This window comes from Misgurnus anguillicaudatus, chromosome 1 (assembly GCF_027580225.2).
Source record: "Misgurnus anguillicaudatus chromosome 1, ASM2758022v2, whole genome shotgun sequence".
Classification (NCBI taxonomy): domain Eukaryota; kingdom Metazoa; phylum Chordata; class Actinopteri; order Cypriniformes; family Cobitidae; genus Misgurnus; species Misgurnus anguillicaudatus.
This window is the reverse complement of record NC_073337.2, coordinates 32,560,807-32,587,882: the sequence shown is the minus strand read 5'-3', so window position 1 is coordinate 32,587,882 and position 27,076 is coordinate 32,560,807. Positions and strand designations below refer to the sequence as shown.

At 40.4% G+C, this 27,076-nt stretch overlaps 1 pseudogene; it reads right to left on the bottom strand.

Moving 5' to 3' along the window:
• Positions 1-655: 655 nt before the first annotated feature.
• LOC129434958 (very long chain fatty acid elongase 1-like) lies at positions 656-23,027 on the bottom strand (annotated as a pseudogene).
• Between the last annotated feature and the right edge of the window lie 4,049 nt (positions 23,028-27,076).

Sequence of the window (27,076 nt, the reverse complement as noted above, 5' to 3'; positions counted from 1 at the left end):
TGACTGATTTTGATATGCTATACCATAAGGTATCTTGACGCTGCAACTAAACATTTCATTAATATATACTGACAAGCATAATAAAAACTACTCCATTATACGAGAGAACATGTGTTGGTCGATCCTGGGAAAGATTATACTCATTTAAGTGAGTTGTAAAACAAAAAGTTTGGAAACCCCTGCTTTAAAGGCAAGGCATGTCATAACCTTCAGATCTGATGATTTATTTAGGTTACAGGCAAAAGAATTCTATGAATGAACAACACTTCACAAATTGATGGGCTATGTAATTTTAATGCCACATTCATGTCAGGCTACACATGCTAATAAATACATCAGGTTATAAAACAATAAGCAACACTGGTGAACAACTTGGGTGCAAACAACTATAAATGCATCCAAATCTATCGTTATAAGAAATGCAAGATATGTTTCACAGTAAAAAAAAAATCATGTCTTGCATTTATAAAAAACACATCACTGGTGAACATTTGCATTGCTCAAAATTTAGATGCTCTGCTGGTCTTTCAAGTCTATTAAACACTATTCATCTTAACTTTGTGTGTGTGAATCAACATTTGCTTCGGCCCCGGTTTCACAAATAGAACATACAAAAACCAAAAATACAGTTTCTTATAAAAACGTTTATTAACTGATAAGTTATGAACAGAATAAAAAACTGACAATTCATACATTTCCAATAAATTGTGAAGAAATATTTATTTACAGTCAAGTTTGCGTTAGATCTGTAAGAACTGTACAGTGTGCAAACAACTGGAAGAATCATACGCCAGCAAAAGCCGAGGTCAACATAGACAAGCTGTCGGGTTTCAGAGCGACGCCAACAATGCCGATTTCAGTGGACGAATTCTCTTCATGCACAGTGCTCCCCAGCTTGATGCGATTACATAATCGCATCAAGCTGGTGCGATCATAAAAAATAACAAAAACAAAAATTGCAAATATGTCTCTGGTCTAGCGTGGTGTTCCAGTGGAGTCCCCTATGCTATATTTTCATTGGCCTGTTTAGGCCTGCCTCACTTTCCCATTGTGAGCAAATCCAATAGTGTAGTGCACGGTACCATTTTCCAAGTGTTTGCCATTGGGTACCACCACTGGCTCAGTCAGCGTGGTAGTGCCATTCTGTTTGGGTTTGTCTTCGTTGCTAACAGGTAGCCGCTTGCCCCTTATATAAGCTTGGATCCAGAAATTGGAGAATAGGACAAAGAAAAAACATGCCATAGATCCAGATAAGATGGATGAAAATGGGAACTTGGTAGTCACACTTTTCCATGAAGAGATAGGGACAGACACCAGCACAAACTGAATCTGTGGAAAATCAAAAGAGAAATAAGAAGTTTCATTTAAATTATATTTTCTTTGATTTAGTTGTCTTTAATGCAAATTTTGGTCACGTTGGAAATCAAGCAATTCTATCCACATAACAGTATAAGAGTTTATTAAGAGTTAACACTAACCAGCTGGATAGCAGTCATGTATTTTTTCCACCACAGATACTTCTGGAAACGTGGCCCTGCAGCTGCCAGACCGTAGTAGCTGTACATGATGACATGGACGCAGGCGTTCACCAAAGCGTGGAACGAACCCATTCCTCCAACTATCATGTACAAATGATTTTAAGAGGATTTATTAGTATATGACAACAGAGAGGACATCAACTCATATAATTACTTTGAAATCATGCAGGCAAGAAACAAATAGTTTATGTTTTTTTTATATTCTAGTATAACGTACAATATAGTGGCCACTGGCCAAAATAGATTGTGTAGTTGAATATCTACAATATTTGCTTTTAATGCCCCCTCATCGTAGCTTAAACCATTAAAGATGAGGTAAACACATGTTTAGCATGTTAAGCATGTTCAAATTGACACTTTGTAGGTGTGAGCAAAAATGTGTAGTTTTTGGGTGTGTCCTTTTAAATGCAAATGAGCTGAACTCTGCACTAAACGGCAGTGCCGTGGTTGGATAGTGCAGATTAAGTGGCGGTATGATCCCCTTCTGACATCACAATGGGAGCCAAATGTCAATGACCTATTTTGGCACATGCTTGCAGAGAATGGTTTACCAAAGTTACTGGGTCGACCTTTTTTCTCATTTTCTAGGTTGATAGAAGCACTGGGGACCCAATAATAGCACTTAAACATGGGAAAAGTCAGATTTTCATGATATGTCTCCTTTAAAGTAATATTTTATAGTCTGTGCCCTGCCAGTCCTGGACTTAATTCTACATCTGAGCTTCAGTTTATACTCCAAACACACCAATGCAACATGCATACGAAATTTTGAATGCATCTTAAAGATATTTAAATACAGAGCTAAGATGTTAATTGTTCAAAGTTGGCTTAAATCAGAGGTGACCAACCCTGTTCCTGGAGATCTACTCTCCTGCAGAGTTCAGCTCGAACCCCAATCAAACACACCTGAACCTGGCAATCAAGCATTTTAGGGCTACCTAAAAATTAGAGTCAGGTGTGTTGAAGCTGGGTTGGAACTAAAATATGCACGAGGGTAAATCTCCAGGAACAGGGTTGGTCACCCCTGGCTTAAATGTTCAAAGTTGCACTTTGGCTACTACTGTACCAATGTCACTATACTATACTGGACACAACTTTTAATGATGCCCTTGTTTTACATTTAGGTACATTCTGACGCTTTCATCCCTTAAGCCCAGGATACACTGCAGGATTTTTGCCTGTCCCAGATGAGAGATAGCCATCGTGAAACAATCGTTGCGATTTCTGTGATCGTGGCTCTTTATCGGTGGTCCTATGTCGTACAGCGAGAGAGGTTCAAAGACGGATGTTTTTCCGGTCTTGCGTCCAAAAATAGTCTACGATAGTTTTCTGACAGTGTCAGAAATTCAGCATGATCAACACCAGTGTGTTTGCTGCCACAACCTACGTACAAGTATTTGTTTACCACTAGCGCATGCTGGTGACGTTGTGCTGATTTGTGACGCAGCCATCGAAGCCTCTGTTGAATAGGTGTCATCATCGCACAGTCTACATGCTTGTCGTAACCCAAGTTTAAACAATCCATGTCGCACAGTGTGATAAGGTAATAATCTTATAGGAGTGCAAAAATCCTGCAGCGTATTCCGGGCTTGAAATGTATATTTCTGGTCATTTGAGTCCTGGAATATCTTTAGGCATAATTTTAACTTTATATATATTTTGGCAGCCGTTTAAAGGCGGGGTGCATGATTTTTAAAAACGACTTTGTAAAAGGAAGTCGGGCCAACTACCAAAACACACTTGTAGCCAATCAGCAGTAAGGGGCGTGTCTATTAACCAACATTGTTGCCTGGTTTGCGTATGTGTTGGGTGGGTCTATCAAAAGAAGGTCCAGATTCTATTGGGGTAGGGGCATGTTTGTTTAAGTGTTTTAAAATATCAAAATTGGCTTTCAGAGATCATGCACCCCGCCTTTAATGACAAATAAAATGTCAATATTTTATCATTTTGTAACTGTTAATGAGGTATTATTTTTTTACTAATGAGAACCAAAATGTGTAATAATGTTTGGCAAAAATGTATGCATATAGGCTATGGGTTAAAAAAAGTTTACAAATGTTATGTAGACTAGCAGAAATGATAGACTTACCAGGAGTAAGAGTGATGCCCCACCACAAAGTCCACGGCATGACAGAATGATGGAATATATGCAGGAACGTCACCTGACTGTGCTTCTTTCTCAACACAAAAAACATCTGCATCACAGACACAGTTCTTGTTAATTGAGGTAAGAAAACAAACACCTTAAAGCAATATACACTTAAGTGGGGAAAAACCTTTTAAAAAATTCTTACCGTATCAAGCAGCTCAACATACTTTGAAAAATAGAACAACCAGGCTGCTCGAGCCATCTGAGGAAACAAGGAAAAACAATTATAGATATTTTACAACAAAGACTTATTAAGTTATTGAAAACGGCTGAGATTCACAAAAAATCTTACTCTGAGAGCCTGAGGGCTGCTGGAGGGGTCACAGAGATCACATCTCCAGGTGTATGTTGTTCCCCAACCAGCCATCAAGAACTGTAACAAAAGGAAATGTTAGACAGATCTGAAAAGTTCTGAGTATTTTTCTCCATTGAAATTCTTTGCTCCTGAGTAGTGCTGCCTCACGATTAGTCGTGACTAATCGTTTGCAGAATAAAAGTTTTTGTTTACATAATGTATATGTGTGTGTACTAATAATAATAATTATCTTTATATAAATACACACACAAACATATATATTTATGTAATAAATATTTATATGTATATATAATATAGATTATATACAATATAGATTATATATAATATAGAAATATAAACATGTATATACACATTCAAATGTTTCACAATTATATACATGCGTGTCTGTGTGTGCATTTATACATAATTATTATACACAGTACACAAACATATGTTGTGTGAAAAAGTCTTTTATTCTGCAAACGATTAGTCACGACTAATGGTGAGGCAGCACTTCTCCTGAGCTCCTTCGGAAGGATTATCATTTCCACGGTAACAGATCTGAATTGAGGATATGCGATAGTTTCATGTGCGCGTGCGAAAGAACAAAAAAATTCTGCACATGGTTTCGCGTGAGCACATGAAACTAAACTTTCGATTTTTTTTTACTCCAATGTCACCTTAGGGGCTCGGTACATATTCGGGGCTTACACATCTAAAAAAAAAAAAGGTATGTAGGAGCCATTTATATTCACCCTTAGTTTGGTTTATTTAGTTATTGCTTATTTTGGTCACTAGGGGGAGTATTGCACTGGGTGTATCACGTCACTGGAAAGTCTACAGGTGTGGTAATTAGTGAGAAAGGTGTGGATGGTGGGGAACACACGGTTCTTACCGTAGCCGTGAGTCTGCCACAATAATTTATTTATCAGCACAACAGCACTTTATCAATCAACACTGGGCAAAGAATGATTTTATGATACCTCTTTTGATATATTTATAATAAACGGGAACACCACCCAAAGAGAGCTAAAGAGTCTGGACTTCTTTCTGCTACGCGTTGAGAACACCATGCCATCCATGCTAAGGCTTAGAGCAAGGGGTCTTCAACTAAGGGTGTTTTCACATATAGTTCATTTTAAAAGAACCAAACCCAGTTCACTTAAAGTGAACCAGAAAAGGAACTAGCTGAATGTGACCTCAGTCCTTTTGGTGTTCACAATAAAGTGGACTCAAAAGAGGACCCAGTTCTTTTTTGGTCCTCTTCAGAACTGAAGTGATCTCAGACCTTTTCTTGTTCACATCACAACTTCATAAGAACTCAGATCCCAGCTTTCTGTGCAGCAGTTTATTTTGATACAATGTCCAAACGACACGCAAAGCGGACCGGGACCTCATTGATTTCACATATCAAAAAGAAATCGAACCACAAAAGAACCCAAAAGCGAACCGTACTCAGACCACCTCCTGACATGGTCTGAGTTCGGTTCACTTCTGGGTCCTTTTAGGGGGGTCTGAGATCACTTGGTCTGTTCACATATACACCCTGAACTGATCTGAGAGCGTCTGGAGGGCTCAAACGAACTAGGTGTGAAAACACCCTAAAATTGGTGGAGGTCCAGTAAATGAACCCTCCGCACCAGCCGAGGTCCAGACATGTACTGCACGTAAAAACATAAATTGACAGCTTTCGCCAGACTAAAGAAATTAGTGTAAATATTTGTTTTATTAAACAAAATATAGTGTTATCAAGTATATTGAATAATGTTTCTTCATATGTACAGTATTGTTCAAAATAATAGCAGTACAATGTGACTAACCAGAATAATCAAGGTTTTTAGTATATTTTTTATTGCTACGTGGCAAACAAGTTACCAGTAGGTTCAGGAGTTTCTCAGAAAACAAACAAGACCCAGCATTCATGATATGCATGCTCTTAAGGCTGTGCAATTGGCCAACCAGCCGAAAGGGGTGTGTTCAAAAAAACAGCAGTGTGGCATTCAATCACTGAGGTCATCAATTTTGTGAAGAAACAGGTGTGAATCAGTTGGCCCCTATTTAAGGATGAAGCCAACACTTGTTGAACATGCATTTGAAAGCTGAGAAAATGGGTCGTTCAAGACATTGTTCAGAAGAACAGCGTACTTTGATTAAAAAGTTGATTGGAGAGGGGAAAACCTATAAAGAGGTGCAAAAAATGATAGGCTGTTCAGCTAAAATGATCTCCAATGCCTTAAAATGGAGAGCAAAACCAGAGAGACGTGGAAGAAAACGGAAGACAACCATCAAAATGGATAGAAGAATAACCAGAATGGCAAAGGCTCAGCCAATGATCACCTCCAGGATGATCAAAGACAGTGTGGATTTACCTGTAAGTACTGTGACAGTTAGAAGACGTCTGTGTGAAGCTAATCTATTTTCAAGAATCCCCTGCAAAGTCCCTCTGTTAAAAAAAGGCATGTGCAGAAGAGGTTACAATTTGCCAAAGAACACATAAACTGGCCTAAAGAGAAATGGAGGAACATTTTGTGGACTGATGAGAGTAAAATTTTTCTTTTTGGGTTCAAGGGCCACAGGCAGTTTGTGAGACGACCCCCAAACTCTGAATTCAAGCCACAGTACACAGTGAAGACAGTGAAGCATGGAGGTGCAAGCATCATGATATGGGCATGTTTCTCCTACTATGGTGTTGGGCCTATTTATCGCATACCAGGGATCATGGATCAGTTTGCATATGTTAAAATACTTGAAGAGGTCATGTTGCCCTATGCTGAAGAGGACATGCCCTTGAAATGGTTGTTTCAACAAGACAATGACCCAAAACACACTAGTAAACGGGCAAAGTCTTGGTTCCAAACCAACAAAATTAATGTTATGGAGTGGCCAGCCCAATCTCCAGACCTTAATCCAATTGAGAACTTGTGGGGTGATATCAAAAATGCTGTAAAACCAAGAAATGTGAATGAATTGTGGAATGTTGTTAAAGAATCATGGAGTGGAATAACAGCTGAGAGGTGCCACAAGTTGGTTGACTCCATGCCACACAGATGTCAAGCAGTTTTAAAAAACTGTGGTCATACAACTAAATATTAGTTTAGTGATTCACAGGATTGCTAAATCCCAGAAAAAAAAAATGTTTGTACAAAATAGTTTTGAGTTTGTATAGTCAAAGGTAGACCCTGCTATTGTTTTGAACACACCCCTTTCAACTAATTGCCCAATTGCACAGCCTTAAGAGCGTGCGTATCATGAATGCCTGGTCTTGTTTGTTTTCTGAGAATCTACTGAACCTACTGGTAACTTGTTTGCCACGTAGCAATAAAAAATATACTAAAAACCTTGATTATTCTGGTTAGTCACATTGTACTGCTATTATTTTGAACAAGACTGTATAAGCATAAATAATCCTTCACAAAATGGATTTCATTTTAATACTGTTCTGTTACTGTATGTCCTTTCAGTTGCTTGGTACAAAATATCTAAATTTATCCACTAACAATGTCTGACAAAAATATGAAGGGAACAGTGCAAATGCATTCATCTCTAAATCTGCAAAACACACATTCATTTCCACATAACAACTTAAAAGGAAAACTAAAGTGCTATTTTCTGCTAAACTGAGATTAACAATCATAATCAATGAACACAAACCTCTCTGGCTTAATCAAATCATATCACATGTTACCTTCATTCTCATTTATTGTCTTTACTTAACTAAATGTAAATGTTGAACACTCTCTTCTGTGCTTCAAGTTGCACTGGTAAAAGATCATCATCATATCAGTCAGAAACACAAACAGGCAAAACTAAACTGCCAGTGTTGGAAAAATGAAAAAGTGCAGGAAAACATTTCTCTCTTAATTTGTACTGTTCCTTCAAGTATATAGAAATGTAAATAAGCTCAAATGAAAATTAAATTAAATAGGCTGAACTAAGTTGAACTTAAAGACGAAAGCATACAGTCCTAGTTTAAAAAAAAAAACAATGTTCATTGATCATTCTTGACATGTATTTACTTTTGATAATGTTAAGTGTTGAGAATCCTGACTCGCAACTATACGCTGAGCCAAAAATGCAGCATCCACGCACTCCTTTACTATTTCCCCATCTGTAAAGGGCTTCTTATTGCTTTCCTAAAATCCACTGTATTATCAGTGAACACTCGATGACTCGTCAAAGCTCGTTGTTGCAGTGAGTGAGTGAGTGAGTGAGAGAGGACCCGTGTGGGTCGCTCATACTGGGCTTAGTTCATTTAGTTCATTTATTCTTCGCACCCTTACCTCGGACCTGAGGGTAAGTTTCTTCGAAGGTAGTTTCGTAATGGTGTTTAATTTCCCCATTTTGACAACCGCAACAGACTCGCGAGCAGATGAGGCTCTCTGCTTTCTTCCCTGCACACCTGTCTGTGACTGTTCGCGCTGGCGCCGCACTCGGAACCTGTGTCGATGTAGGACCCAAATAGCGCTACTGGGCTGACCATATATGTGCCTGATATAAATTGGATTTTATAATAACGTTAAATAGCATTTGCTATTTATGTAGTTTATTGTCTTAAAAGTCTTTGCGGTCAGGATGGACGCATCTCGCGGTCCGGATTCGGACCGGGGTCCGCCAGTTGGGGACCCCTGGCTTAGAGGTTAGCCTCCACAACGTAAGAACCTTTTCCCGATTGTTTGGATCTGGATATTGAAAGGATCGCTTGTCTCACTGGATTGTTTACCCGTTGAGGAGCCTGGGAGTCTTAATCGGAACATCTGTAAGTCTTCACGTTGTTATCTAGTACAGACTGCAACCACGGAAAGCTGGTGGGTACACTTTCATATTTTCTGCGGATTGAATTGAAAAGTAAACTTGGACCTTTGAAATTAAATTGAAATACTGTTTCAGTGCTGTGGCTTTGTAATATTAGGCTACTTGTGCTGTTAGTTGAAAGTCCTGTGTTGTGAGTTCTATAGGCTGTCTCCGCATAAGTAAGGTTATTGTGCTGTTTCATTGAGCGCTTGAATTTAATGCACTTAAACACACAAAGATGAGTGCAGAGGAAGAACAATTGTTTGACAATGCCAAAGGCACTTTGGTGGCTACAGGTGAAAATAATTCTCCTGATAAACCTAGTTCGGTTGTTGATGACTTAGGGAAACGCACAAGAAAATTAACTGCTAAAGGACTTACAATGCTGTTTGGAAACCTGCAGAAAAACCGTAAATCCCAACTTGTGCAAGTTAATAAAATCAAGCAAAGGATTAATGAGCTTGTAACTGGAAAAGTGACATCTCAAACTGTGTCTGATGTGAAGAAATGTTTAAACAAATATACCATGTTGTGTAAAGAGGTTTTAGAAACTCAAACTACATTGTTGGAAATGCCTATGCCAGACCTTGAATATGACAAACAACAAAATTGGTTTGCACAGAAACTAAACGGAATGAATACATTTGAGAATGATGTGAAGCAATGGTTGGCTTATACTGCTGTGAAAAGGGATGATGAGACTCTTGATGTGCTGTCTATAATAAATTCTGATATAAGGCCTGAAGATAGTATATCCAATGTCAAGTAAAGGGTCAAAACATAAAGGTCGCTCTTCTGTTCATTCAAAGGCTTCCAGTCTTAGTTCTGTACATCTAAAGGCAAAGGCTGAAAGGGCTGCACTTTTACAGTCTGCAGCAGCTTTGAGAAAAATGCATGATCTTGATGCTGAAGAAGCAGCCCTTCAAATTGAAAAGGCAAAACTGAGAAGGAAAAGAGAGCAGCTAGAGGTTGAGGCCAAGTTGGCTGCTGCTACAGCTAAATTGACTGTGTTTGAAAATGTATGTGGTGTTAAAGATGTGGATGAGTATGAAGAGGATAATGGAGAAGATGCTATGAATGCCTATCTGCATGCTCATTTGAAATCACAAACATCAAGTTTATTGAACACAGCTTCTGTCTCGCAACTTCCTAAAACTGTCTGTTTCCAACAGGACCATTCTCTGCCATTGACTGTACGACCTAAAGAAAGGCTGCATATTCCACAAGCCCAGCCTTCAGTAAGATCTAGTAACACTTTGTCCTCAGTGTCATATGTGCCATCTTGTTACAGGTCTGAAGTGCAGGGGAATGCCCCAGGACCCAGATCCACCAACGTTGCACCAGGACTTCAGCCGTCAACTTCACAAGGGAGTACAAGTATGCAATTACAGCCGCGTCCTCATTCCTGTCTTGACAATGTTCAACATCCTACTCTGTATGACCTTATGCAACAGCAAACTAACATCACTGCTCAGCTGGTTCAGAACCAAGCTTTAGCTTCTCTTCCTCCACGGGCTATACCAGAGTTTGCTGGTGATCCACTTAAATATGCTGCCTTCATTAGAGCTTTTGAACAAGCTATTGAAAAGAAAACTACAGATAAACAAGAATGTATTTATTATCTCGATCAATACACCAGAGGGCAGCCAAGATAACTTGTTCAGAGTTGCTATAACATGGTTTCTGGCCAGGGCTATGAGAGAACAAAGAATCTATTGAAGGAACACTTTGGCAACGAAATTAAAATTGCTGTAGCTTATATAGAGAAGGCTATGACATGGCCAACAATGAGAGTCGATGACACTAATGCTCTGCAGTCTTTTTCAATCATATGGAGGAGATGAACATTCCATCTAATCTTCGCCTTATAATGATGAAGTTGCCATATAAACTGAGGGAAAAATGGAGATCTGTTGCCTGCGAGCTACAGGAGCATCGTGGTTACACAGCTATGTTCCCAGATTTTGTGGCCTTCATTGAGCGTCAGGTCAAGATCCTGTCTGACCCTCTCTTTGGTGATCTACAGGGTATGCGGTCAGAACCTTACTTTAAATCTAAGGGCAGACATACTGGAAGAGGCCAAGCTACTGTTGCTGCTATTAATACTGCCTCAAGACCAACTACACCAGCAGCTTGGCACCAACAGGCTAGAGGCCCAGCTTCACAGAAAAACAATGAAGAATTGTGCTGTGTGTGTAAGAGCCAACCTACGCTGGAGAAATGTTTACAGCTTCATGAGATGACGCACAGGGAAAAATTGGATGCTCTGAAAGTAGCCAGAATGTGTTTCAGCTGTCTAAGGAGAGGTCATATGAGCAGAGAATGTGACAAGCCTTCAACATGCGATATCTGTTTACGCAAACATCCAACTGTCCTACACCATGACTCTAAGGCTAAAATACAGGACGTGTCAGTCAACAATGCCCTTGTGTCAATGGAGACATGTGGCCATACTGGGGCCGGAAGTGATGAAAGTGTTCTCTCTATTGTGCCTGTACAGGTGAAGGCTAAGTCCGGGAGCACGATTGTGAACACCTATGCCTTTCTAGACCCTGGAAGTTCAGCCTCTTTCTGTACTCAACATCTCACGAGAAAACTGAATCTTTCAGGAGTCAAGACTAACATTCTTCTTCGTACCCTTGGTCAAGAGAGGTCTGTAGACACATTCTTGCTTACTGGTCTCGAGGTTTCCAACTTGAATGAAGAAAACTTCCTGGACTTACCTGAAGTCTATACTCAGAGGACAATGCCTGTGAGCAGGAATAATATTCTCACTCGACAGGACCTAGAGCGATGGAAATACCTTGAAGGCATTAATTTTCCCAGTCTTGAGGCAGAGGTGGAATTATTGACAGGCACCAATGTGCCAAAGCTCATGGAACCATGGGAAATAATAAATAGCCAAGGTAAAGGACCATATGCTGTAAGGACCCTTCTGGGGTGGGTCGTAAATGGTTCATTGAGAGGTGGTGAGCCGTGTAAGGGCAAGTTTGGCCGGCCTGCCGTCACTGCCAATAGGATCTCAGTCGTCAAGCTACATGACTTATTGGTTGCTCAATACAATCAGGAGTTTAATGAAAAATCAGATGATGTGTGTCTTTCCAGAGAGGATCAAAGGTTCATGCAGATAATGGAGTCCTCAATTCAGCTCGACGAAGGACATTATCGCTTTGACTTGCCTTTTAAGGCTGAAGATGTCATCCTGCCAAATAATTACAGCATTGCAGAGCAGCGTCTCCTAAGTTTTTATAGGAAGTTCAAGAGAAACAAAGATTATCATCAGGAGTACACAGCTTTCCTCTCTGGAGTCATTAAAAAGGGTCATGCTGAGCTTGTTCCACACCAGCAGTTGAGGCGAGCTGACGGCAAGGTGTGGTATATTCCTCATCACGGGGTATATCATCCGAAAAAGAAAACCCGTAGAGTTGTTTTTGACTGTGCTACTGTGTTTAAAGGAATTTCATTTAATTCACAGCTGTTGCAGGGGCCTTACCTCACAAGCACCTTACTCGGCGTACTTACCAGGTTTCGAGAGGAACGTGTAGCACTGATGGCAGACATTCAAGCCATGTTCCATCAGGTGAGGGTGTCTCCAGAACACACAGACTTTTTACACTTCTTGTGGTATCCTGATGGCGATATGAGTCAAGCTCCAAGGCAATACAGGATGAGAGTTCACCTTTTTGGGGCCGTGTCTTCGCCCAGCTGTGCGAATTATGCATTGAGGAGAATTGTGCAAGACTATGAAGACAACTTTGAACCTAGCGTTCTGAACACAATACTTCAAAATTTCTACATGGATGATTGTCTAAAGTCTGTGGCATCAGAGGACAAAGCCATAAAAATGGTGCATGAATTGACTGAAGCTTGTGCAAAGGGAGGATTCCGCCTGTTGAAATGGACAAGCAACAGCAGTTCGGTCTTGGCTAGTATTCCTGAGCTACAGCGTTCTAAGACCACTAGGGGGCTCGCCCTGGATCAAAGGGAAAGTTCTGTTGAAACAGCTCTTGGTCTTCACTGGTGCATAGATGCAGACGTTCTGACCTTTAGGATAGCCATAAAAGAGCGTCCACATACAAGGCGTGGCATATTGTCTGTGGTGTCATCTATCTATGATTCTTTGGGTTTTCTTGCACCATTTACTTTACCTGTTAAAAGAATGCTGCAGGAGATGTGCAGGCTGAACATCAGCTGGGATGCTAGCATACCTCGTGTCTTCTCAGAGCAGTGGTCTAAATGGCTGGCTAGTCTCCATCACATCACTAAATTTACAGTGGAACGGTGCATCAAGCCAAAGGATTTTGGAACACCTACTCATCTGCAGATGCATCACTTTTCCGACGCTAGTGAGTATGGCTACGGTACCGTATCATATCTGAGGATGGAAAATGAGAGAAATCATGTGAGTATTGCTTTTAGTTTGGGCAAGGCCAGGGTCGCTCATTTAAAGCAAACAACGATTCCTTGTCTTGAGTTGACTGCTGCTGTCCTGGCTGTCCGAGTGGACAAGATGCTGAAGAGGGAGTTGCAGCTGGATCTACGCCTATCAGTGTTCTGGACAGATAGCACAACTGTTCTGAAGTATATTGGAAATGAGACCAGAAGATTTCATACGTTCGTGGCAAACAGGGTGGCTGTAATCAGAAATGAAACACATGTTGCACAGTGGAGACACATTGGTACAAGACTGAATCCAGCAGATGAAGCATCTAGAGGTTTAAGTGTTGAAGAATTCCTTGCATGTCAGCGGTGGCTGAAGGGACCAGAATTTCTCTTGAGAAGGGAAGCTGAATGGCCTAAGACTATCATGGAACGACCTTTAATTCCTGTGGATGACCCTAAGGTGAAGAAAGACCTGCTGGTGAATGCCTTTGTCTCCCATAGTCCACTGAATCCAACAAAGGTGTTTTTAAATCACTTTTCAGATTTCAGAAGCTGAGAATGTCTGTGGCATGGATGCTTAGACTTAGAAATGTGCTTTTAACATTGTCACAAAGGAGAAAGGTTCTTGAATCCTGTGAAAGAATTGGTCAGAACAATGGAGGCCGAAGAAACAATCACCTTTATGCCGAGATGCAATGGGAAAAATTGACACTTCGTGGACAGTCGTGCCATTATCGGCTTTTTCCAGCAAGAGAGGTTTTCTGTTGAGATTGCGGTTTTGAAAGATGGAGGAACTATTAAACGAAGCAGCGACCTCTACAAGCTGGATCCAGTGTTGGAGGACGGATTGCTGCGGGTAGGAGGAAGGCTCAGTAGGGCTGCTATGCCTGAAGTGGAGAAACATCCTGTCATTCTTTCTAAAGAGCAATATGTGTCCAAACTTCTCTTAAAGCATATTCATCAACAGCTGGGTCATGCAGGTAGAAATCACATGCTGTCCTCTTTTAGAAAGCATTACTGGATTACCCATGCCAATTCTGCCTGCAGGAAGGTCATCTCTGAGTGTGTAGTGTGTCGCCGCCTCCAAGGAAAGATGGGGGAACAGAAAATGGCTGACTTACCAGTAGAGAGGATTGTGCCAGATTTACCTGCTTTCACAAATGTGGGCGTTGACTACTTTGGGCCAATAGAGGTAAAGAAAGGCCGGGGCAGAGTGAAGCGTTACGGCGTTCTCTTTACCTGTTTGGCAAGTAGGGCAGTTCATCTCGAAGTTGCTTATGCTTTGGACACTGACTCCTGTATAAATGCCATTCGTCGATTTATGTGTCGCAGGGGTCAGGTGACACATCTGATATCAGACAATGGCACCAACTTTATAGGAGCCGAAAGGGAGTTAAGGAAAGCCATTGCTGAATTAAACCATCAGAAGATTCAGCATGCCTTACTGCAGAGTGGTCTAACATGGTCCTTTAACCCTCCAGCTGGGTCTCACCATGGGGGGGTTTGGGAACGGCTTATTCGTCTTGTGAGAAAGGTCCTCTCTTTCACACTCAGACTTCAAATATTGGATGATGAGGGATTTCATACTATTCTTTGCGAAGTTGAAGACATTCTTAATAGTCGTCCCATCACAAAGGCCTCTGATGATGCGAATGACCTTGAAGCCCTTACACCCAATCACATATTGCTTTTAAAGTCAAAGCCTTACTTATCGCCTGGGCTCTTTTGTAAGGATGACCTGTACATGAAGAGAAGATGGAGGCAGGTGCAGTTCTTATCAGACCTCTTTTGGAAGCGCTGGGTGAGGGAATACTTACCGCTACTCCAGGAGAGGCAGAAGTGGACGAGACCAAAAAGAAGCTTTTCCATTGGAGATATTGTGGTTGTAATGGATCCTGTTGCCCCACGAGGGTCTTTGTTGATGGGAAGAATTAAACGGACTTATCCCGACAAGAAAGGCTTTGTCCGCTCAGTTCAGCTGAGGACAAAAACGGGTCAGCTGGACCGGCCTGTAACAAAGATCTGCCTATTGATGGAAGCCGAAATCTCATAGATGAGGACCTTGCTAGATGACCTGAATACAGATGTCCTAGGCTTAAGAGAAGATTTTTTTGTTGTTGTTGCATAATGGCTCCTTTAGTTTAAATTAGAGGATTTGGGTAATTGTGGTTAAAGTAAATAGTCACAAATATGGGGCTGGGGTGTAGGAGCCATTTATATTCACCTTTAGTTTGGTTAATTTAGTTATTGCTTATTTTGGCCACTAGGGGGAGTATTGCACTGGGTGTAGCACGTCACTGGAAAGTAGATATATCTACAGGTGTGGTAATTAGTGAGAAAGGTGTGGATGATGGGGAACACACGGTTCTTACCGTAGCCGTGAGTCTGCCACAATAATTTATTTATCAGCACAACAGCACTTTATCAATCAACACTGGGCAAAGAATGATTTTATGATACCACTTTTGATATATTTATAATAAACGGGAACACCACCAGAGAGCAAAAGAGTCTAGACTTCTTTCTGCTACGCGTTGAGAACACCATGCCATCCATGCTAAGGCTTAGAGGTTAGCCTCCACAGGTATTTAAAAGGTTCTTCACAGCGATGCCATAGAATAACCTTTCTTGGTTCCTCAAATAGCCATTCAGTTAAAAGACAAGTTCGGTATTTTACACTTAAAGCCCTGTTTTCAGATTGTTTATGATGAAATAGAATGGTTTTGACTGAAGTTTGGACATATGCGGCTGGCCCGAGAATTTTCTGGTGTTTGTTGTATCACCCCCCCACCTCTACAATGGGTTTAATGGTGCACAGGAACAATCCTTCCTAAAATGCATTAAACTTTCGTTTACAAAGACGTGAAACTCACAGAGTGGTCAGGGGTGTTCGCTGATGTGCTCACACAAAAATCGCAGCAAAATACGCATTCCAACAGGTTTTATCGTAGTTTTTGTCAACTCCATTGACTTGCATTAGATGTGCTGTGAGGTACGGTATTACTCCACGCCGGGAACTTTGTTTCTATTCTTGCAATTGGATTAGCACCACCACCTGTGCTGGAGTGTCTATTATTCAAGCTCTAAGCGGAAGAATGTACGGGTGTGAAGCGTTTGGAAAAAAAAGGTCCACAAGTTACCAACGAATGCTAAAACAGCTGTTGGAAAGCATCTTTTGCAGCGATTTTTGTGTGAGCATATCAGTGAACACCCCTGACCACTCGCTGAGTTTCACGTCTTTGTAAATGAAAGTTTAATGCATTTTAGGAAGGATTGTTCCAGTGCACCATTAAACCCATTGTAGAGGTGTGAGGTGAAACACAAACACCCGAAAATTCTCGGGCCAGCCGCATATGTCGAAATTTCAGTCAAAACCGTTCAATTTCCCCATAAACAATCTGAAAACAGGGCTTTAAGTGTAAAATACCGAACTTGTCCTTTAATCTTTAAAGAACCATTCCTTTCATACATTTTTTTATAGTTCTTTGGAAAAAAATGTATAGAACCAATCAGCCAAACATTTTTCTTCTATAGCATCATAAAGCCCTATTTCTAAGGGTGTATACTATTGTTATTTACCTTAAAAATTTCTATATTACTACATCTGATTGGTTTAATAAAGTGTGTGTTGCAGGTTAACCACCACTGTCGATTAATGGGTACATAAATCACTCAAGATATGTGTATAATTTTTAAAATGTCTCAAAAATGGTCTTAAAGACCACTTTTTTTTACGTTTTTGGTATTAACGTTTTTTTTTAACGCAATTCTGCGATGACGTCACGTTGGGGAGAAGTGGAGAAAGACTCAGCCAGAGCCATAGAGATAGATGAGACATTTATTGCTATTTAATACTTACGTATATAATTTGGAAATCATATATACATCGTAGGAAATATATAATGTGTTAAACTGCAAAGTTACCTTGCTAATTATTATTTATGATATATGTGGAGATAAATAAAACTTCGCAAATCTGCTGATTTGATCCATTCATGTCCTGACCACCAGGCCAGAGATTTTTAAACATCCTTAATCCACACTTACTAGTCTATCAAATAATATCTCAAATATATTGTTTTGTGAAATAAAAGGATGCTTTGTTATATTGTTTATGCCATTATAACGAATCACACGATCATTTTATGCAGCAGCAGTCAGCAGCTGCAGCATACTCGGATCCGACGGCATACATACTGTAATAAACAGGCGTTCGGCGGCTTTTTACATCACGACAGGCTATGCCATTTGAGGAGGAACCGCTCATTGATCACCGTATTTTTATAAATCCTGTACATGTTTGGACCTGCCGAACAGGTTGAGCACTTTTATATACTTTGTTGAGCAGAGAGGCTGCCTGCACAGTTTGACCAGCGGGCTGCGGGAACTGGCGCACATCACGCCGCCAGACGGTGTTGCTAATATAACTCGAAATGTATAGATATTATCAGGTCGGCCCACCGGGAAAGTCCCGACTCTCTCGATTGCCATTCCGCTACTGGCTGTAAGAAAGTGAGTGCGTTTGGGTCGCTGGTCCCCGCGAACAGACGTGACGTGCTTCACTCACCTTCCAGGATTAAAGACATGCTGCCAAAACCGTTTGTGCTGAAGATCGCATAAAGTTACACCCATTTCAGGCAGGATCATGGACCCCCTCAAGCCAGCATGCACGAGTATGTTAATTGTTTGTTTACTTTCTACACGAAAATATGCTATCTGGCTGTCTGCCTATCTCTCTATACTAGCCTATCCATCTGTCTGTCTGTCTGTCTGTCTGTCTGTCTATCTATCTATCTATCTATCTATAATCTGCGCTATCAGAACTGTACTTTACTCGTCTTTCTATAGTCATTCTCAATGCTCTCAAGGCAGCTTTGGTCAATTCTCTCCCCAGCGTGATGTCATACAGTGCGTTGTGAGGGAAAGGAGAATCATTGCAAATTGCTGTACTTTTTCATACTTTTTCGGGTTTTGTGATACCCAACAACATAAAATACAATGGATAACAGTTTAAATGTTTATTATCAACAAGCAAATTGCACAAATTCGTTGAAAAATTTTACCTGCAAAATGCCCTTTAATCATCTAAGATTAGTAGGGATGTCCCGATCAGGTTTTTTTGCCCTCGAGTCCGAGTCATTTGATTTTGAGTATCTGACGATACCGAGTCCCGATCCGATACTTCTATAATACATAAAAAAGAATAGAGAAGAGCGAAAAAACAGAACCAGGATGTTCCTTATGTCATGCCGCACGCATTGCTGTTTCTGTGTGGAGTCAAAAGAGTTTAACTCTGTGCCAGCGCATAACTACAGATGTGTTAAAAAATAATGAGAATATATAGTATATGTACAGGTGTTAAATTGGGATTTGTTTTGTGGGGAGGCTCTGTTAGGAGGGAGGGGTAACATGTTTAATCCTGATGACAGCAAAGCCACTGGTGTGTTTCAATGACATTTTGTACCTCTGATAGGATTTTATAAGTTTCAGTTTTAAAGCTGTGCCACATGTTGACCCAAACTTTAAAACCTGAACTTTAAATTATGCAAATCTATGAGTCTGACACCCTATATGCATTTGTTGCACGTGTCATTATGCACAATTGATCAAACTTTGAAGGAAGTTATAAGACTTAACCTCCTTGACTAATTCTAGGCATAAGATAGACTACCCAAAAAGACTCAATTAACAAGAAAAACAACATACTGATTCAGCAATATATCTTATAAAATAGCAGCCATAGAGATTCCCTAAACTGGTCAGCAGTTAGTTATAAAATACCTATAGTTAGGTCGTAATTAATTTGTATAATCAAAATACATTATTTTATTAAACTATACAATCAGTTGTAGTCTAGTTAACATATTGTAATGAGATGAGTGACATGGCTATACATACTTTAATACTTTGTTTCTAGACTTCTATTAAGTTTTTTCGACATGGGCACCATTCTTACCTCTCCCTCTATCTCTCATCTCTTCAGTAATGTCAAATGATCCTGCGCGAATGCGCGTTCTTGAGGTTCTGAGTGAGACGCGGAGCTGCGTCTGAGCACATGGTGACAAAAACGATCAACGCGTCGTTTAAATGAGTGGTAAAACCCCGGTTTTGTCGTGGGTTCCTTGCACGCAGGAGTGTGAAGCTTATGAATGAAAGCACGTCAATAGGCTTGTTCGACTTCATGCGGCGCCGCAACAATCGACAGCCGGGTGACGTCAAACTACCGCGAGAGTGATCCGCGAAATCATACGGAGGATTTTGCTTTTAAATCATTCTCGTGGAACTTTGACGTCATCCGGCTGCCGGTTCTTGTGGCGCTGCATGAAGTCGAACAAGCCTATTCTCTTCTCATCAGTTCAAACGCACCAGCGCAGCGCGTACACTGGCGCGGAGCAGAGCGAGACCTTAATGGATTTTAAACCCTGCATATGTATCCGAGTCCTGATCGGGAGGTAACGTCCGATTCCGATCGAGTCTGAAACCTCGTGATCGGGGCCGATTTCCGATCACATGATCGGATCGGGACATCCCTAAAGATTAGTATTTATTTTTGTCTAATATGTGACTGGTGGGATTCTTCTAATGTGAACATCAGTTCTGGTCCAACTATGAAGTCCAATAAGTGTAGTCAAAAATCACACATGCAAACCAATGGAACAGTAACTTACCTCATAAACAATGTAGGCATTGTAGGCCACCATAAAGAAGTTGTAGAAAATCATAGCCGTGTTGAGATGGAATGGTTTGCGATTTGCCATGAATCGTGGCCCTACATGTAGAACAAGGAACACGTATCCCAGCAGAATGACCGTCATTTCAACGGGACTCTGCATCAGTGGATAATCCCGTACTCTGGGATCTAAAGAAAATGAGCGTCTATGGTACATACATCCAATGCATTATGTGGTCAAATCCACTCTCAATTATTTGATTTTTGTACACAGTAAGACTATAAACACGCTCTTACCTGTTCTTTTCAGAAAGTAGTCATAGAACTTCAAAACGTTGGACCCCACCTCTGACAACATCTTGACTTTGTCTTCAGACAACCAAAACACTGGAGAACATAAGTAAATGTGTTGAAGCGAGCAGACAATGGTAAAAGCTATAGACAGAGACTGATGGTAATATGCTGTTATCAACAGAACAGTGTGGATTCAGAGTCAACAATGGCAGCCTAGCAAAGCAAACAGAAAACAGCTGGCCATGTGAATCTGTACCCGGGTGGTACCACATATGAAATGATAAACCATAGCATGACCTGTGTATAGGGTTGCCACCCATGTCTGATAAAAAACCTGGACATATCGATGACCCGGCCAATTGGTTTGCTCACAAGCCCCCCCCCCCCCATAGCATAATATTTCTATAGGCCTATGCAATTATTGGCAACACTTTACAATTCTCTTTTTTTCCAATTCTTATTTGTTAACATTAGTTAATGTATTAACTAACATGAACTAACCGTGAGCAGTACATTTGTTACTGTATTTGTTAATCTTTGATAACGTTAGTAAATAAAAATACAGCTGTTCATGGTTTATTCATGTTAGTTCACAGTGCATTAACTAATGTTAACAAGATTTAAAGAAATGTATTATTAACATTAACAAAGATAAAAAAAATGCTTTATGCTATAAGTGCAGTTTATTATTAGTTCATGTGTTAACTAATGAACCTTATTGTAAAGTGTTACTCAATTATTTGTTCATTATGTTAAAATATGTAAATCAGGTTTACAATTTATTAAAGCTGCTTATACTATTTATGTAAACTGTTTTTATTTATATTCCATTGCAACTTTAAACAGGTCTAAATAGCAACTAGCAAATATGCACATGAACTCACCTGAACATGTATTTTACAATCATTTAACCCACCATGGGAAAAGCTGAAGTCACTGTTACAAACTCTACACCATGCAAGATTTTAACTCTTTTAAGACAGGGATACACTTTCGTGTAGTCTGGTGTAAAATCTAAAATGTGTCTTATATTTTCGCTTTTGGGGCACTCTCCGTCTGCCATGGCGCTCCTGTTTCTAGATACACTGATTAGTTTGGTTCGGGAGAAGAGATAAAAGCCCGCCCACACTGACAATTGACTGGTTGATGTCCTGAAACAGGCCAATCAGGATGCTCTCTGTCTTACATGCGCTAAATGAGGCAAACACACACACAGACGCAAGGTCTCCCTTTCTGCAGTGTGCGCTCTAAATTTCATATTAACATAGCTTTTCAAAAACCGGGACATTCAGTTCCCGGGACAGGTTTTTAAAAAGAAGGACAATCCCGGTAAAACCGGGACAGGTGGCAACCCTACCTGTGTATCTTGACTAAACTGCAACTACAATGAGCAAATGCTGCCAATTTTCATATATCGTTGTTAAGCCATTCACAACTGTTTTTGTATAAATAATAACTCAATTTATTATTACGAAGTCTATAACTAAAAAATTTGATTTAACTTATCTGAAAGCAGATGTTTCTATGCTCGCAGACACACAGAACGTCTAGACACACATGCATAACAGACCTATAAAAACCTTACGTCCTTCTCTGTTTTTGTGCGAGTAAATGTGGCAGAGACGTGATCAGATATGATGACAAAAGCACACTTGAAGCTGACACTTCGCTGCCTATCTGTCTACAGATCTCATGCGATGCCATCTTCTTATCAAAAGACTAAAGTATGACCAAAGAGAGACAAAAGGCTCAAAAACGCATGTTTAGATGTGCAAATTGAACTTAAAACTGGGTGTTATGTAATGATGAAACTGTTCTGTTGCCTACTGTGGTACTACAAGGCCTCTAATGACTAATAGTTCAACAGTTCAGAGCAAGTTAAACAGGTGAGGTGGAGAAAGACAGATATCTCACTGTCCCGTCATAGATTCAGATGAACCAACTAGACAGGAACTGCTAATATAAACATGAACCCAAATTAATCTCAAATAACTTATAAGCAGAAAAAACATAAACAGGATCACAAAAAAATCTCAGAGTATATTTTGCTCAGAGCCAAGCAGGTAGCCTACATTAAAGTTGAAGAACAATTTCAACAAGTCAGACTTATTAGTGTTCCCATTCAAAGCACCTCAAGCCTATATCTCACTTTCCTAAGTCACGCCTAAAATGCCTGCTAAATTTAAACTATACAGTGAGCTGACAACTTGACAAGCTTACCTGTTGTCTTTCTTTTGACTCAAACTCTCTAATTCCAGCCAAAAGAAATGAATGAAACAAAATGATATGAATACTGCCCCACAGGGGCAAATAAATGAAGGTTGGACTTTCTTCCTCTCTGTGTCCCAACCAGGGGCGTAGGCAGAAATTGTATTTTGGGCGGGCCGGGGCAAAAGTGAGTGGGCCAATAGTTTATCCTAGAATAAAATGACTTGAATAATAATTAAACCTTAGAGTAGAAAAAAGAATAGACAATCTGCAAAAACAGTGACATCTTTCCTTTGCAATTTTCGGAGAAGGCAATAATAAAACACTGTCTAAACATGTTCAACCAACACATAGCTCAATAAAGGCTGGACAAACCAGGCCAGGCAGTCTTATTTAGGCTAGTCAGTATTGCAAAAACAGTTCACCTGAAATAAAGTAGGCTAAAAGTAACAAGAAATTGAAATAATGAAAACTCTCAGCAGAGCACAGTTTGAAATAAATAACAACACACTGCCTAATTTATATTAAATCAACCATATACAGTGCAATCAGCCTGGTGGAAATTAAGCTTTTGTGCCAAAAAATAGCAACTCGTTTAAATTAAACAATGTAACTTAACCTATAAGGCATACATCTATACACAACACACCACTTAGTTAAATCACTTCCCGAGCAAAAATCAAGGAAATGAGTTAAACAACAGGCTTACCTTTGTTGTTTTCTTTCTACAAGACGCAAACGCCTGGGTTTAATGTTGAAAACAGAAATGATCTCATTATAGTCCAAAGAGTCACAGAGTTATTTTTCCAAAAACAAAAGGCACAGGTTTTTGAGGCGAGTAGTACTCGTGGATTCAAATTGGGTTGTACGTGGTTCATCAATTGCCGTTAGATCGGCGGGTCAACCTGTGTCAGTCTGACCGGGAGAGCGCACTGGAACTGCCGCCAGGGAGCAAGCGGCAACCAGCGCCACCCGCGCGCCTGACTAGCCGCCTTGTGGGTTGATGAGTCTGAAGAACTGGGCTGGTAGGACTCGGCAGATGGAGGCAGTGGCGTATCGTCTTCCTCAACTCTTGCTTTTTTAAATAACACATTAAAGAAACTTTAGCCATTATTGTGGCAATTTTAAAATTAGCTAAAAATGCAGTTAGCAAAGTTAGCTGGCTGGCTGCAGAGCCCGTCGCTCCCCACAGAGTCTACCTGTTAGAACCCTTAGCAACCAATTACGTTCCGAAGGCTTACTACAACTTGCTTTAACAACTTCATTTTATTTAGAAAGCAAATTATACACACCCCGGTCAACAATAAATCCGGATTATATTAATATATTTTCTTAAATACATTTGAATAATAAAAATAAACAAAAAAAAATGTATTTTGATTAAACTTGCCTGGGCGGGCCAGGGAGTTATGTGGGCGGGCCCGTGCCGCCCTGGCCCATTACTGGCTACGCCCCTGGTCCCAACTACCAAAAGTTCCTCTCCTAAGCCAGCTCTCCTGAAACAGAGGAAGATAAAATGTAATCCGGTGGGAGCTTTGGCAAGGCAATGACACGCCGGCATGGAGAAGTGTCACTCACTGTCCTACAAAAACGTGAGCTGTGGATCATTCTAAAGAGAGACAACACCCGCCTGGTTTCAGGATTGCATTCATCTGTCAGGAACCGCCCTCTGGGATATCATTTATCACTATTATTATTCTCCATACTTATTTATTTATTCTTATATCTGGACACTTTTTCGGCGCGTAACTCGTCCCGCACGTTTTGTCATAGACCAATGAAACAGGGCTCAAAACGACCAGCTTATTGAGGACACGTCTGCTATGACTTTTATAAGCGATCGGGTGCAAGATTTTCGAAAGGGGGGCGAAAAACCACCCAAAAAATCCCATTGACTTAACATTGCGGCCAACTTTGATGGGTCATAGCTCCGCTCGAGGATTTTATAGAAACATGTGGGTTACAACATTTGGAGAGGGTGGTAGTCTCTGTAAGAACATACATGACATTGGGGTGTAAGTTGTACCCCTGGGGTGTAAGAGGCGCCCGAAAATTCCCATTGACTTATAATGGGGCAGGAAACATGCCCATATAAGGGAATAAAACAGTTCCATATGGAATATCTTTGCTGTACAGTGTCGTAGAGATAAGTGGGTGGGCTCATTTTACTCGGGCATCCAATCAGTCTCTCAGGATCATCCGACACCTATTAAGCCACGCCCCTAGCAACGATTTTGGGCACCCTAGCAACATCTCCCATAGACTGCCATTATAAAATGCCCAGATGGATATCTTTGCGCCACAGTGTCATAGAGACATGGGGGTGGGCTCATTTTACTCAGGCATCCAATCAGTCTCTTAGGATCCTTACATAGGTATTAAGCCACACCCCTAGCAACCACTTTTGAGCACCCTAGCAACATAAAATTCAAACAGTTATATCTCGGCATCCGAACATCGTACAGACACGGGGGTTGGACCATTTGACTCGTGACTCAGAGTGTAATCACTATGGGATGCCAATTTTTTCCCTAGCAACCAAATACAGTACCCTAGCAACAGAGTAAACAAAGCCTTATATCTCCGCATCAGAACATCGTAGAGACATGGGGGTTGGAACGTTTTACTTGTGACTTGAAGTGTAATCACTAGTGGATGCCAATTTTTCCCCTAGCAACCAAATACAGTACCCTAGCAACAGAGTAAACAAAGCCTTATATCTCCGCACCAGAACATCGTAGAGACATGGGGGTTGGACCGTTTTACTTGTGACTTGGAGTGTAATCACTAGTGGATGCCAATTTTTCCCTAGCAACCAAATACAGTACCCTAGCAACAGAGTAAACAAAGCCTTATATCTCCGCACCAGAACATCGTAGAGACATGGGGGTTGGACCGTTTTACTTGTGACTTGGAGTGTAATCACTAGTGGATGCCAATTTTTCCCTAGCAACCAAATACAGTACCCTAGCAACCAAATAAACAAAGCCTTATATCTCCGCATCAGAACATCGTAGAGACATGGGGGTTGGACCGTTTTACTTGTGACTTGGAGTGTAATCACTAGTGGATGCTGGTTTTTTTCCCTAGCAACCAAATACAGTACCCTAGCAACAGAGTAAACAAAGCCTTATATCTCCGCATCAGAACATCGTAGAGACACGGGGGTTGGACCGGTTGACTCGTGACTCGGAGGGTTATCACTAGTGGATGCCATTTTTTTCCCTAGCAACCCAATACAGTACCCTAGCAACAGAGTAAACAAAGCCTTATATCTCCGCATCAGAACATCGTAGACGTAGAGACACGGGGGTTGGACCGTTTGACTCGTGACTCGTCGGGTAATCACCAGTGGATGCCAATTTTTTCCCTTTTATGATGCCAACTTTTGACAGACTTTCGGTCTGATCTGACGAGGTGTGCTATATCTTTTTTAACTGATGGGACCTTCCGAATTCCTAAACGGGGCGCTCAAACACCCCAAAATTTCCATTGACTTAACATTGAAACAAACTTTGACGGGTCATAGCTGCGAGTGAGAAACTTGTAGAAACTTGTGGCTTACCACATTTAAGGAGGCTGACAGGTATGGAAGCATATGGGTAGCTAAATTCAATTTAGAATGTAATATGCAAAATGACAATGCAATATGTAAAATGACAATGCATTTCTGTATTTAAGTTTACATTTTCCATGCATGTATGTGCAATCCTTGGTGCAAAATAGAAATGAAAATGTTATACTTAAATTTAAATTTTCCATTTTCTACAGCCCTGTAAATACATATTTTAATGCTTTAGAAGTTGCAAAATTAAAATGGAAATGTATTACCCGAACTGATATCATGTGATTCACATTGTCAAGCAAAAACTGTAGCAAAATTATCATTTAAATGTAAATTTCTCTAAATGCATTTACATCCACGGGTGGGAAACTTGGGATTGCATTTTCATTTACACAGCGTGCAATGGATGTAGCAAAATTAAATTGGAAATGTATTCGCTGGATTGATTAGATGTGCTTTACAAAATTCAAATGAAAATGCAATCCGAGTTGACCACGCCCCCGCCCTGCGAATCACTGCGTCAAGGCGGGGCCAACAACTCCCATTGCCTGGCCTCTCACGTGGGAAACATGGCGGCTGCAGGGCTGATTGAGAGTGTTATATTCGCTGACCGAAGCATAAACAGAGAAATATTAGTATTTATGGATAATATTACGTGTCTGTAGGTGACAGAACTACAGCGTTGTTTGATCCTCTCATCGAATAGTTTGCATTATTATTCACCTCGCACTGTGGCTGCCTTCGAATTCAAATAGCCTAACTTTACGGATGTTTCTACCGCGAACATTTCATCACAGTTCAAATAAACACTGACTGTTACATGTATGTGAATGTATTTTTACGTAAAAACATTGTTCATTTTTTTATGATTTTAAAATACAGATAATGATGTTATAACCTCACACGGAGCGAATGATAAAAGGTATAGGCTATAGGCTATAACAGACTACTACTTTTTTTAGTTTGACATGTTTTTGTAGAAGAAGAATAAACATTATCTTTAACAATTATGCAATAATGGATTATCATCTAACAAGAATAACCATGGTTTTACTACAGTAAGGTTTAAGGTTTTTTAAGCTGTTGGGTGGTTGGTTTTTCTAAACCATCTTGTTGAAACCATGATTTTGGCTTTAACTATAGAAAACTATAATTAATGTTTGTAAGGATCTAAGAAGGAGTC